Here is a 20,242-nt window from a genome sequence, read left to right as displayed (position 1 = left end):
TCTTTCTTTCTTTCTTTCTTTCTTTCTTTCTTTCTTTCTTTCTTTCTCTCTCTTTCTTTCTTCCTTCCTTTCTTTCTTTTTTCCTTTCTTTTCCTTTCTCTCCACAGGTCCAATTATCTTTCAACAATATCACTGCAGAAGGAAGGGCAAAAGTAAAATGATTTTTTTGGTTGCCCAGACTGTCACTTATTACCATTAACATGGCTAATCTTTTTGATCAAAGGTTCTTAACTTATTAATCCTGATTCCCTTGAGGTGCTAAGTCTCTCCCTGATGCTTTATTAGTTAGATTTTCCTTTTTTGGTCTAAATTATGTACTATAGAATTAAGGCACTACCTACTACCTGGGAATCCTGAGAAATTTCTCAAATATTCAGCTTACGGTTGGAGAATTATTTATAGGCCAGTTAATGGTCTCTCAAATAAAACAAAAACACAAGTGGTTTAAAGAAGATGGTGGACTCTGTTCTCATTTGTATCCAAACCACTTCCCAGTTGTAAGTCAATCAGTTAGTAGTCAGTCAAAAGCACCTTTATCAAGCACCTACTCTGACACTTTACTAAACATTGAGTACACACACAAAAAAAAAGCAAAAGAAAGTCTTTGATCTCAAGGGATTTACAATTTAAGGGGAGATATAACATGCAAACAAAATATGTACAAACAAGATATAAAGGATAATTTGGTGATAATCAACAGAGAGAAGGCACTAGTTTTGTTTTGTTTTTTAAGCAATCCAGGTTAAGTAACTTGCTCAAGGTTACATGGCCAGTTATTTCTGGGTGTGGTGCTGAGTGTCGGAGCCCAGATTCGATCCCCAGGTCATCCTGACACTGGGGCTGGTGCTCTTACTCGCTGAGCCACCTAGCTGCACCTAAGCAATTGGGGTTAAGTAACTTGCTCAAGGTTACATGGCCAGGTGTTTCTGGGTGGGTGCTAAGTGTCTGAGCCTGGATTCGATCCCCAGGTCATCCCGACACTGGAGCCGGTGCTCTTACTTGCTGTGCTACCTGGCTGCCCCAAAGGCACTAGTTTTAAGAAAGATTGGGAAAGCCTTTCCACAGAAGGTGAAATGGCATTTGAAAGAAGCCAGGGAAAACAGGAGGCAGAGAAGAGGGAAGAGAGCATTCCAGGCATGAGGGACAGACAGTGAAAATTAGCAAGTTAGAGGTTTAAGGAAATAGAGGAACTCTTTGGAACAACTAAGGAAAGTATATATTACTGTTATTATTTGGTGTTCTGTCCTATTATTAAATTATGCTTTTCTGCTGATGCTAACTGGTATCATGGCATCGGTATCTGGGGTAACCTCAGTTCAAATTCTGTCTCTGACACAGTTGTGTGATCATGGGCAAGTCGTTTAATTTATCTGAGCCTCAGTTTCCTTATCTGTAAAACAAAGATAGTAATATCTGTAGTTCCCAAATACTGAATTTGTGGTAGAGTAGACAGAGCACTAGACCTGGAGTCAGAGGCCTCAGTTGAAATCCTGTGTCTGGCACTAGTTAGCTTCATGAGCAGCAGCAAGTCTTTGGGCTTCACTTTCTTTGTCTACAAAATGAGGGGATTGAAAGTCATAGTCTTAAGGTCCTTTTCAGTTTTAGTCTATGAGCCTAGTCAGAGGCCCTGGGTTAGAATCCTCATTCTACTTACTATGCAATTTTGGTCAAGTCCTTTAATCTTTCTTTAGGTTTTAGTTCCTTCTTGATAAAATGAGGAGGTTGGGTTACTTCTAGCTCTAAATCTATGCTCCACCTATCTCTGAATTTTTGTGAGACTCAAGTGAACTAATATATTTAAAACACTTTCCAAACTTCAAAGCACTCTAATGAATGTCAGTATTTTCATTATCACAAAATGGATCTTAACAAAAAAACAAAAACAAAAAAAAAACTGGAGGAGACAGTTGGAAAGGATTCAGGAAAAATTAAGGTGGTGTCCAAAGGTCATGAAGCAGACTCTGCATATAAGCTTTGAACATCTGTCCCTGATCTAGGTATTAGAAATAAAAAAGAACAGAAATTTTTGAATTTTTGAATCCACAGAAAAAGGCAGAAATGTAGCCAGGAGGATTATTAACAGGAATTTGGGCCAAATCTTCAAGTCATGGAATTTCAGAGCTGGAAGAGATCTTCTCAGAATGTATGTAGTACAATTCTTTCCCTTCACAGATGATGAAACTGACACCCAGAGAAGCTAAGAAACTTGCCTGTGATCACACAGGTAATGAATAAACAAAGTGTGGTATGTGGGTATAATGGACTATTTCCGTTCTATAAGAAATGAGGAAATGTACAATTTTCAAGAAACTGGGAAGATCTTTATGAGCTGATTCAGAGTAAAATGAATAAAACTAGGAGAATAATTTATACAATGGTAACAACTTTATAGAGAAAAATAACTTTGTAAGACTATAGAATTCTGACCAATGACATGTCACAAATTCAAAAGAATGAATTTGAAACACTCCATTCTCCTCCTGACAGAGAGGTGATGAACTTAGAATGCAGAAGGAGATAAACTTTTTCAGATGTGGCTAATGTGGGAGTTTGTTATGTCAAACTGTATAGATATGTATTTGAGGGATTGGTTTTTTAGATTCATTAGTTGGTTTAATTTATTCTGGGAAGAGGGGGTAGAAGAAGCAACAGATTAATTCAAAATACTTAAAAAAATAAATAGGACAAAAAAAGAAAGAAATCAGAGCTCAGGCAATGCAGAGATTTGTCCAAGATCACTCAATGAATTAGTAACGGAGGTGAAATTTGAACCTAGATTTCAAAACTTCCAATCTTGTGTTTGCCTCATGCTTTTATTTCCTTCTTGCTTTGACTACCTGGCTTTTATTGATGTGGTGTCCTTCCTACCTAGATTTGATGAAAATGGATAGCTATTTTTTGTATGTGGGGAGGAGATATTTTTGAGGGGTAAAGGTGTGAATCCCTCATCTCCACCCCCAACAAGATTGTCATGAGTTCTATTACAGTATATCCATAGGAAGGACCAGTTTGAGTAGATGGCAACCTCTTGGATATGAGTTAAGGGATAGTAGGAAAATTCCTCTCTCCAAGAATATGTCTCTTGCTTAGGTGTCACATCATAAGAAAATCCATGTTAGAGATGAATTCATTTGAATTAAGTACTAACCTATCCAAATGATCCCCATTTAAAATCCTAATCAGAAAGGAAATGTATTCAATCAGAAAAACTTTAGTATGAATTCATTCTTCAGATTGATTTTTTTTCCTTTCAGGAAGCACTGGCCCTGGGCAACAAAGGGGAAAGGGTGCCAAAGGGAAGTAGAAGGAGTCAGAAAAGGTAAGTTGGAGGATGAGGAACTTCCAACGATAAAATGCATATAGGACCAATCCTATTTCAGGGATAGTTGGAAAGTATAGAAACAAAGGCAGCAACATTTCCTCTCCCTAGTGAATGCATCTATCTTATAAGCCTTGCTCCTACCTCACTTCTTCTTATCTACTCTCTCCATGCTTATCTCTACTTCTATGACTTCTTTTTTCTTTAATTAGGGAGATTTATCCCAGAGTAGATGCTTTGCTGTTCAGGATAATAACCTAGTCATCAGGGACTGAACTTGAAACCAAGAATCCATACGCTAAGAGAGTGAATGAGATGATGGAATAATTTTAGAATCTCTATGCTTTTCCTTCTAAAATTCAAACAGTCAAGAGGATCCATGATGATAAATTTATAAGTTTCTTCCAATGATTCAGATCTGAACCTGTCCATATATTTTCCCATATATCCTATATCCTAAAATTTCCACAGTGGCTTCCCCTTACTTGCTGAAGGCCTTCCTTCTTTTCTCCTGGTATCATGAACATAGTAGTGGAGCACTCTAGCTGTCCTTTTGTTCTTATTCCTTTATTCATATTACCTTCCTTTCATACATTTCTTTGTCTTCTTTAAAATGCCTCATTGATTGTATGTTGCAGCTGCTCCTCTGTGTTACCCCCCGAAAATTAATTTAATTCTTTCTTTTTGGAGGGGGGAAGGCAAGACAATTGAGGTTGACTTGCCGAAGGTCACACAGCTAGTAAGTATGTCAAATGTCTGAGGCCAGATTTGAACTCAAGTCCTCCTGACTCCAGAGCCGGTGCTCTATTCACTGTGCCATCTAGCTATCGCCTCATATTCATTTAATTCTTTGAAAATTATCTTATTCTACGATTGGGTTATAAGAAATGATAAAGGGTGGGGCGGCCAGGTAGCACAGCGAGTAAGAGCACCGGCTCCAGTGTCAGGATGACCTGGAGATCGAATCCCAGGCTCAGACACTTAGCACCCACCCAGAAACACCTGGCCGTGTAACCTTGAGCACGTTACTTAACCCCAATTGCTTAGGGGTGGCCAGGTGGCTCAGTGAGTAAGAGCACTGGCTCCAGTGTTGGGATGACCTGGAGATCAAATCCTGGGCTCAGACACTCAGCACCATACCCAGAAATAACTGGCTGTGTAACCTTGAGCAAGTTACTTAACCCCGATTGCTTAAAAAAAAAAAAAAGAAATGATAAAGGGGATGGTTTCAGAAAAACCTGGGATGTCTTACATGAACTGATGCAAAGTGAAGTGGAAAGAACCAGAGGAATATACACAGTGACCCCAATTTAGTAAAGCAGATAGGTGGCACAGTAGATAGAATGATGGGGCTAGATTCAAGAATTCATCTGACTAATTTCAAATCTGTTCTCAGATACCTACTATCTATGTGACCCCAGGCATCACTTAATCCTGTTTTCCTCAGTTCTTCATCTGGAAAATGAGCTGGAGAAGAAAATGCGAAATCATTCCAGTATCTTTGCCAAGAAAACCCCAAATGGGGTCACAAAGAATCAGGCAGAACTGAAAATGACACAACAAAAAAGATAATCAACTTAGAAATTCTGATCAATACAGCGAACCACTACAGTTCCAAAACAATCATAATGAAAAATGTTATCCATCTACAGATGGAGAACTGATGGATTCAGATTGCGGACTGAAACATATTTTTCCTTTCTCCCCCCCACCTTAGAATATGGTTAATGCAGAAATATGTTTTGCCTGACTTCATATATATGATGGCTATCATATTTTTTTTTCTTTTTGGAGGGGGGAGGACAGGGCAATTGGGGTTAAGTGACTTGCCCAAGGTCACACGGCTAATTTTGTTTTAAGTGTCTGAGACCGAATTTGAACTCAGGTCCTCCTGACTATTCGCTGCACCACCTAGCCACCCTGGCTATCATATTTTTATTTTTTAATTTTTTTTTTGCATTTTTTTGAGGGGGGGCAGGCAGGGCAATTGTTTTGCCTGACTTCATATATATGATTGCTATCATATTTTTTTTTCATTTTGGAGGGGAGAGGACAGGGCAATTGGGGTTAAGTGACTTGCCCAAGGTCACACGGCTAGTAAGTGTTAAGTGTCTGAGGCCAGATTTGAACTCAGGTCCTCCTGACTCCAGGGCCAGTGCTCTATTCGCTATGCCACTTACCCACCCTATCGTATTTCTTAACTCCTCAATGGGGAGGAGAGGGCATAGAAGAAGGGAGAGAAATTGGAACTAAAAAAATGAAAAAAATTTAAGAAAAAAAGGAAGCAAATTATTGTATTCTATATCTTAATGACACCAAAAACAGGCAATAAAAATGACCCATTGTTTCTTCTTCAGAGAAATTTAGGTAATTTTATTTGTATATCCTTTGGGATGAACAACAAGTTTACAATTCAGGGAGTGGAATTATGTTATGTACACTCACCAACCTGCGATCATATTAGGGGTATAGTCATCAATTTAACAACTCTGTACAATATTATATGTAAACTATATTCAAGGGTCAATGGAATGGGCCATGGTGGGTTGTAATGTAATGCCACCCATTACAAATGTAATATAATGTAACCCATCACGAATGAGGAATTGCATTGGAGCTTTAGCTTAAAGGATGACACTGAGAAATGAATGACCAGAAGAAGAAAAAGACTGGTCATGTAAGAAAAGTGGGAAAGCAAAAAACAGTCCATATACTCTACTGATGTCAGAGTAATGTTAAAGGAATACAAAGAAGGTCCTTATCTGTAAAGTGCTTAGCACTGTGCCTGGAAAATAGTCTGAACTTAATAAATGCTTGTTCCCTTCTTTTCTCCTCTTCCCTTGCAGCAAATTTATAGAGGGCCATAGTCAAGAGTAGCCCAGGTTGGGCAAGCATCTATGGTTTATGACCTACATTGACCGACTATTCAAGACCACAGAGTGTTTGGAGTGTTGAATTATCCAAAGAGTACCCCGAAGGATGTCCAAAATTGTTCTGAAGTTGATTCCACTAATATTGATGGTTTGAAACGGGTCAGTTCACCATTTATCCAGATGGTCATATAACCATGATATTTCAAAGGCATTTCATAAGAAGAAATATTTGGGAGCGGCTAGGTGGTGCAGTGAATAGAGCACCGACACTGGAGTCAGGAGGACCTGAGTTCAAATCTGGCCTCAGACACTTGACACTTACTAGCTGTGTGATCTTGGGCAAGTCGCTTAACCCCAATTGCCTTGCTTCCAAAAAAGAAGAAATATTTATAGTCAGCCTATTCAGTATATTCTTAACAAATAAATAAACCCCATGCACCTATCCTGTCTCTTCTGCTTATTAAGTGTGTGACCTGGCAAAATTACTTAATCTCCATGGACCTCCATCTCTTCATATGCAAAATAAGGGGGTTGGACTACTCGACCTGGAAGGTCACTTCCAACTCTAGATTTATGATCCAATGATTCTCTAGGGTACATTCTTCAGCATCATGAACAAATCAATTAGTGAATGCTTACTATGTTCCAGGTACTGCACAAGGTAAGAGGGATAGAAAGACAAAAGTTCAACAGTCCCTGCCCCTAAGGAACTGTATATTTGATAGGATGGCTATGCTCACTATTTTGTATGAGGACTGTTGTATGTATGCTGCATCACATCAAGAACTAAGAATTCTGCAAGAGAAATGACATCAAGAATATTGTCACACAGATTTGGGATGGGAAAAGAAGATAAGAAATAACCCTGTCAAGAAAACAAGCAGCAAGTCCCCTAGAATATTTGATGGCTCCCCCCATGGAGCATTTTCAGAAAAACTTGGACAGGCATTTCATAGGATAGGAGGGCATAGATAGGTTGCAATCTTTAACATAGGAGGGTGACTCACATCAATGAGATCTATCGATGGACTACTTTTTTTCCCCTCAAACAAACAAAAAAACCTCCAAACATAGCAGACCCCTGAAGGCAAATTAGCTCACTTTTGCACATATCTACTTGCATAGGAACAGCAACCACTTATGACAAATTAGTACTAAAGAATAATGACTTTATTTTACCATCTGTCCACTCCCAGGAAAGCATCTCCACAACATTTACAAACCTGTTCAGTTCACTGTTATTTCTTCTTAACTAATTCAGACTTTAAGCAAAGCTTACTTAGGAAGGTATTCATCTAAGCCATGCTAGGCTTGAGGGACCGACAGGGGGAAGTAGTCTCATGGGGTCCAGGCATACGGACATTACTGGTAGCCGTGGTTTAGAGAGAAGCTCTTTTGTAATTTTGCTTGGGAACTCAGAATTTAATCTACTACTACAGCTTTACCAAAATGTCTGCTCTGGGATTACAGTAATGAGGGGAAATGCAATTTGTGGGTTATTATCTGGGTCTCTACCTTGATAACAGGCTTAAAAATCACAAACTTCTATAATAGACCTTCCTTCTACATCCACACATTTAATGCTCAGTAAATCTCTGGCATACCTCCTTTAAAATATCTTTAGCAATAGACTTCATTAAAAAAAACTAAAATCACAGGGATATTTCATAATTAAAGGGTAATTAGTCTTCAAGGACACTCAATGGCATGACCATATTTTGTAGAAGATCCATATTCCGAGGGACTCTTTCCTCTCTCACTCTTCCCTCTCTTATTTTTTCCCTCTCCCTCTTCTCTACTTTTCTCTCTCTCCTCTTCTTTTCTCTTTCTTTCCTCCTTTCTGCATATGTATATGTATTTTTGTAGACATACACGTCTGTATATGTATAGACAGAGATAAACATTTGTGTATATCAAAAGAATATAAGGAAAGACCCTAGAACTAAGTATCGATGGATCCTCGTGGTGTGTGTGTATGCACACACACCCACATGTATACATATATGTGTATATAAGAACATCATGTAATAATGCATACAGATATAATTACAGATATCCAATACACATATATGAGAGAATGTGAAGAGCAGTGATAGAGATTTGGACCCAGCGATAGAAAAAAAAAACTGGGCTCAAATCCTACCAAATAAACATTCTCACTTTGTAATCCTGGGTAAGTTATTTAAATTGCCAGTGTAGCAGGTAGCTTCCTTAGACTATGAATAGTAGAACAGCTACCAAGACAGAGTATCCCCATCAATAGTTCCTCATACCAATGACACAGGTCTAGACAACAGTCCCTCCCCCAAAGCACCTGCCATATACATATAATGATATCATATATGTTGATAATTCTTCCATCCCCTTCAAAGAATAGTTTCTAGCTCCTCTGTAAAAAAAAAGCCCTACGTAATTTAACACATATAAATACAAAAGTATAATCATAATAATGATTATTAATTGCCTATGTTCACCAACTACTAGTTGGTTGCATCTTACTCTGACTGTAGGTAGACAAAGACCCCTAAGCTTTTGTGCTTCTTAGCCCTGAGTCCAACTATAAAAAGTCTTTGATGTGAGAGCCTGTGAGACACCGCACAATTTAAGCCCAGCTACACACATCGTGTGAATAACTGGAATAACCTTTCTGGGGAAAGGCCCTCCAGGACTCACAAGCTGTAGTTAAGGAAATGATATAGTGGTGGACTGAAAGATTGCTTAAACCACTCCCAGAGAATTTACTCATTGCCAGAGGACTCTGGCAGAAAGGCTATGTCTCCCTGACATCAAAATGATGTTTTTCCTAGGCAACAAAACAGCATCTTAAAGGAAACACTGTTCTCTTGCAGAAACATGTTTAGGTAAAACTGTTGTTTAGGTAGAACAACCTGTCTTGGACAAGTTGGGGATTTCTTTAAGTAAAGGCCTTAAGTTTGGGGTCATAGAAGTTCCGAAATTTATTGCTTTCTAGTAGCTCCTAACAATGAAATACCAGATAGAGTGGATCTGATCCAAAATTGCTTTCAATGTGCGATCACATGCCTTCACACACTCAGCCTCCCTTATGAGGGCAATACTCCCTATTCCCTTCCAGGAAGTTCTGTGCTCTTCTGAAGAAAAGGTGCTACCTCAGTAGGAAGTTTACTACACCTTGGATTTGTCCTAAACACATCTACAATTGAGCTCTAGTTTTGAAATGTATCTCACTCAAGAGGAGAAGCAAGGGAGGAAAAAAATACCCACAACTTCATGAGGTCTTAAGAAAATTCACTTTGGGGATTTAAAAAAATAGTTCATTTATTATCTGCCTTTACTAATGAAATTGGCTTAAAACTCTGCATGTTAGTTAGGTCAAAGAAATGCTACCATCCCATACAGCTGACATGAGTAAGGGGGAAATAAATGGGCATGAGAATAGTGTGAGAAAAGTTGGAAAGATGTTGTTATTCATTGGGAAGAGATGGCACTTAAAAATGCTTCTACTGGTACAGGTTACTGCTTTTCCCCTCTTATCCTCAAAGTCCAGATTACTAATGATGGTCCAACACTGATTTCTTTTTTACTAAATGTTTGCTTTCATCAGTACAGGTAGCTCCCACTAAAGAATTCCCCCTAACAATGGAGAATGTAACATTTTCTGCAACTTACATTCTTGGAGAGTTGACTAGGGCACTGAGTGGTTAAATAATTTGTCCAGGGTGACATGGCCAGTATTTTTTAAGAGGAAAGACTCAAAACCTAGGTCTTTCTGATTCCAAGGACAGCTCTTGACCCACCAGAATGTAAACTTCTTGCAAGTAGGGCTTATGTAATTTATTGAATTCACATCCCCAGTGCTTAGCACAATGCCTAGCATGCAGTAGGTGATAAATAAGTACTTATTGATTGAGTCATTGATATGCCATAATGCCTCATGAGATTTGGAATCAAATGTAAAAAGAACTCAGTTGTTGCCTGGGTAGAAAATATGTTTACGCCAGAGACAATGATGAGCTCATTCTTACTCATCTCCACGATATTTGTAGGCTCTACGGTTACCCTGGGAAACTGCTTCCACATCCTGATAAACTGAAACACAGAATACAGAACTTGATCCTTGATCAGGCACTGTTCCCCTTCTTGTGACAAGACCATTCATTCTTAATTTATCCAAGTGAAGTGAATCTTTATTGCTGCTCATTACGTGTGAAGGAATGGCCCATACAGAGACAAATGTCCATAGCTGGTCTTATCTCTTTCTCTCTCTTGGGTTCTAATTCCCAATTTGTCCCATCTTTCTTAGAACCTGAAGACTGCTTGATTTTCCCACCGCCACTGCACTCTGCTACTAGGGACATAACTCTCCTGTCTTACTTGGTTTTACCCTGGTGGAGGACTGGGAAAGGGACTTATTGAGTCAGTGGGAGACTGGCTGCTCTCCAAGGTTGGCATTAGTTTCAGGCGATTTGAAGAAATGTATTAGTCTGTCAATAGTATCAAAAGATCCAAGGCAAGAGACTTGTCAATATGTAAAAAATATGGGTCAAAAGGTATCAAAGATCAATCAATAATATCCTTAAGAGAAATCCCCTTATTATTTTAAATGATTACCTTTAAAAAATGGGGGGAAATAGCTCTAGGGGTGGGGAACCTGTGACATCAAGGCCACATGTGGCCTCTAGGTCCTCAAGTGTGGCCCTTTTACTGAATCCAAACTTCACAGAACAAATCTCCTTAATAAAAGGTTTTGTTCTGTAAAATTTGGACTCAGTCAAAAGGCCACACCCAAAGGCCACATGTGACCTCAAGGCCGCAAGTTCCCACCCCTGAATTAGACAACAGATCCTAAAAAAAAAGACTATAAGTTTTAGGAGACTGTAGTACTTAGTATTAATAATAATGATAGTAAATTATTATTAAGTATAACTACCATCATTATTAATAATTGTAAATTATATCATCACTAACAGTTATGATCATTATTAAGCATCATAACGATTATTTTTATTTTTTTATTTTATTATTATTATTGTTATTATTTATAGTACTGGATTTAGAGTTAGAGGAAGGAACTAGTTTCCAATGCCTATGAGTGCCTTTCCTGCCTGACTTTAATCTTCATCTCTCTGGGTCTCAGTTTCCTTATCTGTAAAACTAGGTTCCTTTTTTACTTCTAAAGCTACCATTTTTGACATTTATATGGAGCTCTGTATGAGCTAAGAGTATGCATTTAACATCCAAAAAACCTGACAAGGTCTTAGAGTGCCTCAGAAGAGGTCGACAAGAGGTCCTGTGCTTAATGCTGGGTATACAAAAAAAGGCAAGAAGAAGAAGAAGAAAGAAGAACGAAATAAGCCTCTGTCCTTGAGGACACCAGAATAAGAGAGATGATAGATAGTCCCACACTGTTCTGTCCTGGTTAGATCATGTCTGTAGTACTTTATGTCTGAGGCAATATGATATAGTGGAAGGAGAGAGAGAAAACCCTGGAACCAGAGAGGCTGAGACTCAAGACCTACCTCTGACACATTTGGCTGTGATCCTGAGAAATTTGTTTAATCTCTAAATGCCTCCCAGATTGCGTCAATTTGCAAAGCAGAAGCCTGTCTATTTTGATAGAAGTTTCTCTCTACCAATTAAATCACAGGCCTGACAAAAACAGATAGCTCTTGTGTCTCTCCCACCTCCAACGTCCACAAGAGCCTTCTCTATGCTTTTCTTACGTAAGAGTGACACTGTAGCCTAGAGGTTAAAGTATGGGTCTTGATATCAGGAAGACTTGATTTACCATTCTACCTCGTACTCTTACTGAGTGATGATTACCAAATCATATAATCTGCTCGGCTGTCTCATCTGAAGGTAGGGATAATAGTTATTGGAGGACCTGCACTAGGTAGTTTTATTATAAGGCTCAATTGAGAAGATCCATTTAAAGCAGTTCACAAACTTTCAGTTGCTATATAAATATTGTTTATTATTATCATTTTATTTTATGATTACTATGTATTTATGGCATCGCACTATAATGATTTGTATAGATGCCTTCTCTCATTTTATCTCCATGAAGGTCAAGACCAAGTCTTATTTATCTTTTTATTTACCTCAAACCCTATGTTCTACAAATCAATCAGCAACTGCCTCCCGTTCTAGGGACAGGAGATACAAAGCCAAAGGTGAAGCAATGTCTGCCCCCAAGGAGGTTACATTCTGCTGGAAAGGTATGTTTTCACAGAAAAGTAAGCACACAATATAAACAAAATCAAAGCAACATTATTGGGGGGGAGCGGTGGGCACTAACAACTACTGAAGGACTTGGGAAAAGCCACCTTTAGGGAGGTGGCCTTTGACCTGAGGCCTAAAGAAAGCAAGGATTTCGATTTAGAGACTGAGATGAGCAGGAAAAGAAGCAGTGTGGGGCAGCTGTTTGTCTTTCATTCTCAAAGAAGACGATGACATCAGGGAGATGATGCCATGACATGCAAATGAATTGGATTTAAGTGAGGGAGGACTGTGCAAAGTCAGCAGCCTCACTTTATCCTTTGGAGCCATCTGGGTCCAGTGGCCAGATATGGTAAGGGGCAAGGGGAAGGAGAAATGGTGTCCTCTACAGAGATCAGCAAGTTGCCCCGTTCAGCTGGAATTTAGGATGTGAGGGGAAGTAATAAATGCATCACTAGCCTTTGAAGATTAACTGGAGCCAGACTGAAGCAATTTAAATATGTAGTGTATTCTATTCTATAGGCAACAAAGAATAAATGAAGCCTCTTGGACAAAAAACTTGAACAAGAATGGTCAGTCCTTCTTTTTAGGAATGTCACTGTGGGGAGGACTGGATGCAAGGATTCCAATTAGAAGACAATTGCAATAGTCTAGGCAAGATGTGAAGAGTGTGAACTAAGATTCTGCATGATGAACAGAGAAGGGGTATAAATGTGAGAGACATTAAGGAGGGAGAATGAATGAGGCTTGGCAACAGATTGGATACAGGGGGTGAAGGAATGAATCAAAGATACCACTATGGAAGCACAACAGCCCTACCCCCCATACTCCCATTGCCTCTTTCAGCTGCATATTACTAAGTAAGATTTGAATACTTTAGTCTGAAGCCCTTGGTACCACCTAAATAAGAAAACCTTATCAGTTTTTCTTTAACTATAAAGTACAAAACAATATTCTTCACTATACTATTTTTACTTTAGTCTTATAGAATGCCTAACTCACTGCCAATCCATCTCCCAAGCCCTTTACTGTTGATCAGTCCAAGAAGGAGTAATTAAGGTAATGATCAGACTAAAAGAAGGAAGAAATCTTGGATTATTTCATTTAATGGAAGTATCACTTGAGTTCACCTTTGACTAGATGGAAAGGAGAATCCTTAGAGAAAGTGGTGAAAGAGATTTAGAAAGGTTTAGAAAAATTGTTCTCTCGGCAGTTTTCAAAACTGACACCATCAATGTTCATATAAAAATGCTTCAAATCATTAATCATTAGAGAAATACAGATGAAAGCAACTCTGAGGTTCTAATTCACACACATCAGATTTGTAAAGATGACAAAAAAGGAAAATGACAAATGTTGGAGAGGATGCAGGAAAATAGGCACACTAATGAATTATTAGTGGAACTGTGAATTAGTTCAGCCATTCTGGAAGCAATTTAAAATAATGCCCTAAAGTCATTAAACTATCCACACTCTCTGACTCAGAAATACCAGTACTAGGCCAATTTCCTAAATGGAAATGGACCTATATGTATAAAAATATTTATAGTAGCAGTTTTTGCAGTAAAAAAAACCCCAGGAAATTAAGTAGTGGCCCACCAATTGGAGAATGGCCAAACAAATAATGGTATATGAATGCCATAGAATATTATTATGCCAGAAAACAGTGAAATGAACAGTTTCAAAGGAAACTGTAAACAGTTCTATGAACTGATGCAGAGTGAAGTGACTAGTAGCTTACTGTATTCAATGACAGTATTACAAAGCAAAACACTTTGAAATACTTTAGAACTGACTAATACAGTGATTAATAATAACTCTCTTGTATTCCACAATTCCAGAGGATCAAAGATGAAGTATCTTACCCACCTCCTGCAGGTGATGGACTTAAAATGAAGAATAAAACAACCATTTTTGAATCTAACCAATGTGAGAATTTGTTTTGTGGGGCTCATGAAAATCTGTTACATAAGGTTCCTTTTCTTTTTATGGATAAATTGGGATAATGAGTGCTTATAAAGCTTTTCAAAATCAAAAAATGAAAGAAAAAAAGGAAGATGATTCTTTAAACATATGCCAAAAGTTAAGTGACTATTGTTCTGTTTAATGAAACAAAATGTTGGTTGACTTTTCACCTAAAGTTCTGTAATATGTTTTATCTTACTGAAGAATTTGACTTTGTTTGAGAATACCACAAATCATACATGGCTTTTGGCAGAGAAGTCAGGATGGATTTCTGTCCTAAAAGGATTCTAAAAAATTCCTAAAAGAATCTAAAAGATTCTTTCTTTCTGTAAGCAGAAAGGCTTAGATATGTTGAATTTAATTAATAAAATTGTTTCTGGAGAATGCAGGATTTTCTTCCACCCTAAGTTGTGAATTTGGGTGAGTAGAAGAATAATGGTGTCATTGGTGGGTGTTTCACAAAAAAGTTGTTGAATGAGAGAATAAGAGATGGTTATAAAAATTCCTTTCTTTTACTCCCTTATCATGCTGTCCCATAAAGCACTACGTGCTGTTTGCTTCCCAAAGAGAAGCTGGAAAGCTGCTGATGTGGGCAGCCTCGGGTGCAGGTGCATGTCATCCCAGCAAAAACATCTGGATGCTTTTTATGGTGGCTTTGAACGGAAATTTTGCCCATTCTACTGGCATGATTATAAAACAGGTTTGGAGAAGTGCAACTAGGAACAGATCTGTTCCTGATTAAACCTAACAAAGTACATGTGTTTGGCATGTTGACGGAGTACATTATGGGGCTCTCTTCACCAGAGCCTGTCACTTGTTGAAAGGGTTTTGATTTCTTCATGACAACTTAGCCCTCATGGCACCTATCTCCAAAAGGGTCTCTAGGACTTGATGATGGTTTTGAGGGGCTAGGAGAAGAGATTTAGAGAGGGAAAGAATTCCCAGGTAAAGGATAAGGAAATAGACCTCATATTCCTTTGGAGACTTTATAATGTATTTGCCCCTGAGTCAGAAGCATCAGAAGTCTACTCTGGAAATGAGCACATTTCCTTAATATTTGAAGACAGTAAAGGCAGCCTTAGGGGAAACTATGAAGTAGGCAGTGTTTGTCTTTTGGAGCCCTTGCGCCTGTTTTTTTTTTTTTTCTTTCTTCTGGCATTCCCTCTTTTGTTTCTCACACTGCCTTTAGGCTGGCAACTTCCCAGCCTTCTCTACCACAAGTCTCCCCTCCTCTCAGTGCCCAAAGATGCAAAATTACCTTTCTTTCCTCTGTCACACCCTCTAAGTGACTGATCTCTTCTAAGTACCAGGAGGAAATATCTAATTAAATTCCTTGCAGGCAGTATTTTTTTTTTTTAAGAAGGGGGTTTGAAGAAATATCCAATTGATAGGATGGCAGGCAATCTGAAAAAAGGAAAGAATTTCAAGTAGTGTCTGTGTTTAAAGGGGAAAAAGGAAGGGATATAATTTCAAAAATTTCACTTGTAGGTTTCTAGGAAGATCTCCTTCATTCCACTCTGGCTCTGCTCCTTACTCTCTGACTTCTTTCTCCATCATGCTCCAGTAGCCTTCTCATGCTGAAAGATCCCTGGGCCCCCACAACTCTCCTTCTTCTGATTGGTTGTTTCCTCCTTCAACCTCTATTTTAAGGAAGGTCCTCCTAGGTCAGCCATGTATGTTCTGTCCATTCTACTCCAGGCTTCTCTCCTGACTCTCTGGACTCCCTTTCCTCCCCACCTTTTTCAGTTTTCTTTCATGTGTTATTTTCTTCCCTTAGAATGTAAACTCCTCAAGGGCAGGAATTGTCTTCCTTTTTTTGCTTCTCTTTGCCTGGTCCACAGTAAGCACTGGGGATAGATACTATTAGAAGGGGCAGGTAGGTGGCACAGTAGATAGAAGGCCAGTCCCGAAGTCTGGAAAACCTTAGTTCAAATCCAGCTTCAGATATTTAATAGCTGTGTGACCCTGGATAAATCTATCTGTGTCAGTTTCCTCAACGGTAGAATGAGAATAATGCCAGCAACTATGTTACAGGATTGCTGTGAGAATAAGATAGTGTAGCGGCAAGCACCCCAGCATCCCCAGGGTGGCTGCCAACCCAGGTTCGTAGACCTGCTTTTCTAAAGAAAAGCAACTAAAAAAGGGTTAACAATCTTGCTTTAATCAATCAAATATATCATTTACCTTGTTCAGGGGGAAAAGTCAGCACCCTGAACTTCAGAGTTCACAGACAGAAGTTACAAGAAAACATAAAAACAGATCAAGCAGACAGGCCTCCAACTGTCCTGACCATCACATCCATACCTAGTCAGTTACCAGAGAGGGAAGCATCAACATCTGGGTTTTCAAAGCAGGGCGGGGGGGCTCTCAACGGCTGCCCAGAGTCTCATCTGGTCAAATCACACAACACTTCTCAAAGTCAGCCCCAAAGCAAAGCTTCACATCAGGGATTATATAGCCTTCTCCTGGCTCAGAGAATGTAACAACCTTCTTGACCCACTGCCTAGTCACAAAGTATCTCCTGAAAAACAAGCCTCCCATCTCAGGATCCATGTAGCCTATTAGGGGGCAGAGTGTATTTGCAAATCAAGGAAGGTTCTCAGAGTCTCTTAAGCCTATCAAAGGGCCTAGGGGCAGGGAAGATCTTAAAAATTTACATTCCTATAACAGATAGACATATCTAAGGTGCTTCAAATAGTTCCTGGCACATGGTAGGTACTATCTAAATGCAACCTAGTAGTAGCAGTAGTAGTTGTAGTAGTAGTAAGCACTTTAATAAATGTTTCTTAATACTAGCCTTCAAAGTAAAGATCTAGATCCTTTTTAAAAAGGTGTTTAAAAACTCCACATTTGTTTCTAATTATATCTCCTCTTTCTAACTGTGTGACCTTAAGTCACTCAATTTCATCCTGTTTTTTCATCTGTAAAATAGGAATAGTAGCATTTAGCACTATAAAATATGTGAAAATCCCTTGTAACTATCAAGTCAATCAATCAGACACTTACTAGCTGTGTGGCGCTGGGCAGATCACTTAACCTTGTTTACCTTAGTTTCCTCATCTGTAAAATGAACTGGAAAAGGAAATGGCAAACTACTCTAGTATGTTTGCCAAGAAAATCCCAAATGGGGTCACGGAGAACTGGATATAACTGAAAATGACTAAACAATAGCAGTATTTCCTTTGTATATTCCTTCTGGCACTTACCACACTCTGCTTGATCCCAAGTATACTGGAATATGTATTTTATTTTATTTGTAAATATTATTTGTACCTCTCCATGTGAAGGTAGTGTGATGTGCTGGATAGACTCCTGGATTCAGTCTCAAAAAGACCTGGGTTCAAATTCTATTCCTAACACTTACCATGTGACCACAGGCAAATCACTTAAGCTCAGGTAACTCTCTAAGAGTGGAAGAGTCTGAGGACATTAAAAAATATATATAACTCTTTCAATATAAATGATTTCCTTTGTAATTCTAAGTATTTTACTTTATCCTTTTTAAAGCGTTATCCTGAGAATGAATCCATAGACTTTACCAGACTATGAAAAGGGTTGGTGACACACAAAAGGTTAAGAACCCCTATATATCACTAATGTGCTACCCATAGCAGCTGCTATAAATATGCAGGAATATTTCAAGGTTATATACCAAGATATAACAGACTGTCTTTGTTGAAGACAAAACCAAGGTATTTATTCATATACCAGAAAGCCAAGTCTATCACAGTAATAAAGAAGTTGGTACACATTGCCAATGCAGGGAGCACTACCATCCCCAAGCCTTCCCCCTGTCAGGCTTCCCCACAAACCAGTTCCCCCAGGCAAAATGACCTTCTTTCACCCACACTAGCTGCTCTGCCTCTCTCGACCTTCTCTCTCTCTCAGTTCCACCCCACTCTCCCTCAGCTTTGCCTCACCATACTTCAGTAAGCTCCTCCTACCACAGCATCATGGGACTCAGACTCATGCAACTCAGGCTCAAAGCAGGTCACATAGGCCTATTAATGGGCAAGAAAGATCTTCCCATTCTATTAACAATACACCCTGCTCTAAGACTATGAGAGATTAGGTGACCTGAGGAATACAAAGAAGGATAAGAAGAAGTCAACGTCAGCTCTTGTAGCGGCAAGCACCCCAGTGTCCCCAGGGTGCCTGCTCACACAGGTTCTTGGATCTGCTTTGATAAAGGAAAGCCACTCAAAATGGGTTAACAAGCTTACTTTAATCAGTCAGACATATATCGTTTACCTTGTTCAGGGGAAAAGGTCAGCACCCCGAACTTCAAAGTACACAGACAGAATTATCAAGACAGAAACAGATCAAGTAGACAGATTTCCAAACTGTCCAACTATTACATCCATACCCAGTCAACATCTGGGTTTCCACATCTGGGTTTTTCAAAGCCGGGGGGCCCTGGACAACGGCTTCCCAGAATATAGATCAAATCACAGAACACTTCTCAAAGTGAGCCCCCAAAACAAAGTCTCACATCAGGGCTTATATAGCCTTCTCCTGGCTCAGAGAATGTAGCAACCTTATTGACCCACTGGCCAATCAAAAAGTATCTACTGAACAACAAGCCTCCCTCCCCAGGCTTCAGGTGCACTTTAGCCTAGGGGCAGGGAAGATCTTCCAAATTTGCATTCCCATTACAGCTCTCTAACCACTGTACTATCCGACTTCTCTTAGATTATAAGATTTTTTGGTTTTGTTTATTCAATGCCATTCAAAGAGAGTGCCCAGGTCAGCCATCTCTTCTTTTATAATCCAGCTGAACTTTTCCATCATATCTCCCCCCCACCCCCATGTACCTTTCCCTCCCACCCCATTTTCCAGGTTCCTTTTGTATTTTGCCTTCCTCCAATAGATTGCAAATTCCTTGAGGACAGGAACTATTTTTTTCATATTTGTAATTGCTTAGCACAGTGCCTGGTTCAAGCCATTTAATGAATATTTATTGACTGGTTAATCTGGCACATAGTAGTTGCTTAGTAAATGTTAATTGAATTGAATTGAACTATAGCAGGGATTATTTGATAGCCAATTGGGATTAGAGATAGGACCTAGGAGTAATTACTTGGAAAGAAGAAAGATCTGAAGGGGGAAAGGGATAAGGATATGAAATCTGAGGGAACACATAAGCTAACTTTGCACTCTTCATCATTTTTTTGACTCCAGTCAGCTCTGAAAAGGGGGTAATAGGACTAGATACAATGAGACAAGACCCATGCCAGAGAAGAAAGAAATGGGATTTTGTAATGTAGGCCAGCCCTGAAAATGAAATCTGGACAAACAAGTTAGTAGAGGACCTTAGGGGAAATCAGAAAAAATATCTGACACAGGTGAGCATAGCTTTCATTTTTTCTATTAGCTAGATGACATGAATTCAATTGATATTTAATTGCTTATTTTTTGAAAGAAATTAAAATTTCAATGTTAAATTGCAAAAAAATCATGCATAAAACACAAAAGAGGATTATGTAAGAAAATCTCAAGCTCCATTTCATATTGTTTGCTTTAAAAAATCATAAACTAAATTCTGTGTGTTACTTTCAAAGCTGTCCTCTGTATTTCCTTCTGAACTCTTCTCTGTCCTCTCCTATGAATTTAAAAAATAAATATTGCAATGCCTTTCTTTTTTTTGTGTGTGTGGGGCACCTCTATTGTTCTCTTACTAACCTCTGAAGACATTTCTGTTCCAAAAGGGCATTTTCTGTCCTTTTACCCATTCGAATGTTAGCACTATATCATCTTAAAAGTTCCATTAAATTGTTCAAACAAATTTACCTTCCTAGGTTTTTCTGTACTCTTCTATCTTTACTTCAAAGTTCCTACTCAATGCTAGTTTTTTTTCTCTGTGTGTGTGTGTCTGTGTCTGTGTGTG

General features: G+C 38.8%; 1 protein-coding gene and 1 long non-coding RNA gene across 2 annotated transcripts in view; one reads left to right on the top strand and one right to left on the bottom strand.

Moving 5' to 3' along the window:
- LOC138160470 (uncharacterized) overlaps nt 1-6,616 on the top strand; it is a 32,717-nt gene extending 26,101 nt beyond the window's left edge. The window contains exons 2-3 of the long non-coding RNA XR_011168155.1: nt 3,255-3,319; nt 6,166-6,616. This is a non-coding gene — a long non-coding RNA (uncharacterized lncRNA). The remainder of the gene's footprint in view (nt 1-3,254; nt 3,320-6,165) is intronic.
- The window catches only part of SMC5 (structural maintenance of chromosomes 5), a 396,836-nt gene extending 377,673 nt beyond the window's left edge, over nt 1-19,163 (bottom strand). The window contains exon 1 of the mRNA XM_069087011.1: nt 19,160-19,163. The gene's annotated coding sequence lies outside the window, so the exon portion shown is untranslated. The remainder of the gene's footprint in view (nt 1-19,159) is intronic.
- Between the last annotated feature and the right edge of the window lie 1,079 nt (nt 19,164-20,242).

This window comes from Petaurus breviceps, unplaced genomic scaffold (genome assembly GCF_028583685.1).
Source record: "Petaurus breviceps papuanus isolate PSGF00001 unplaced genomic scaffold, PetGlider_PUasm1.0 118, whole genome shotgun sequence".
In the NCBI taxonomy this organism is placed as follows: domain Eukaryota; kingdom Metazoa; phylum Chordata; class Mammalia; order Diprotodontia; family Petauridae; genus Petaurus; species Petaurus breviceps.
This window is presented reverse-complemented; position numbering and strand designations above follow the sequence as displayed.